Genomic DNA, 1,080 nt, shown 5'->3' on the forward strand with positions numbered 1-1,080 from the left:
CGCTCTCCCCTCCCGCTCCCCCGTCTGTCCCTCTCGGCCTTTTGGGGCGCTGGTGAATGGCGGGGGTTGGGGAGCAGGGGCGGCGGCGAGGACGGGCGTCGACGCGCGGGAGGGGGGAGGCGAGGGAGGGGTGGCCCACGGTGCAGAGGGATGGCGGGTAGATTGATGGTGGATGAGGCCGATGGGGGGGAGAGCGAGGGAGGAAGGATGGAAGGAAACGCTCGCTCGCTCGCTCGCTATAGCTCCCTCTGCTGCTTCTGTCGCTTGCCGCCGGGGCCCACCGCCGGACGGAGGTGGGGATGGGAAGGGATGGAAAGGAAGGCAGACTCCTTGGACGACACATCTCCATCCAGCGGATGCAACCACACTAATTTTAATAAATTTAATTAACTAATTAAAGCCTTTGTGCGGTTATTCTGACTTTTCAGCAAGGAAACCAGTAGCGGTAATTTTGGCACGTTGACAGACTTTTGGTACGCACGTATTTGGAACGTCTGAGCTCTGGGACGAGTTCATTTCTCTTTCTTTCATGAAATTCGCTCTGGGACGAGTTCTAAGGTTGCGACCGACGACCTAAAAAGAGACATGCCACATTCCCCGCTATTAGGGTTAGGTTGTTACCACTACGCATGTTTTGGAATATATATAATAAATAAATTATGCTAAGATATACTTCTTCCTCCGTCCAGCAAAGAAATATAAGATCATTTAGATCACTGTTTTAGTGATTTAAAACGATTTTATATTTCTTTATAGAGGGAGTACATCCGTTTGGGCGTCAAGTAATTTTGGATGGACGGAGTATGTCTTACCATTCTAGATCCAAATTCAATCCATGCATAGATGATGATGATGATGATGATGATGATGATGATGATGATCATGATGATGATGATGATGATGATGATGATGATAATAATAATAATAATAATAAACAAATCCAAAATTCACGTTGTATCTCTCTCCGTGTCTCTTTGTCTAGATTGCATTTAGATTTGGATTTTGAGAGATTATTCACATAGAAAATCATGATCTTCAAAAACATTTAGAGGTCCTACATTGCTTACGGACAGTCGGCTA

Source organism: Triticum aestivum, chromosome 4A (genome assembly GCF_018294505.1).
Source record: "Triticum aestivum cultivar Chinese Spring chromosome 4A, IWGSC CS RefSeq v2.1, whole genome shotgun sequence".
NCBI classification, from domain to species: domain Eukaryota; kingdom Viridiplantae; phylum Streptophyta; class Magnoliopsida; order Poales; family Poaceae; genus Triticum; species Triticum aestivum.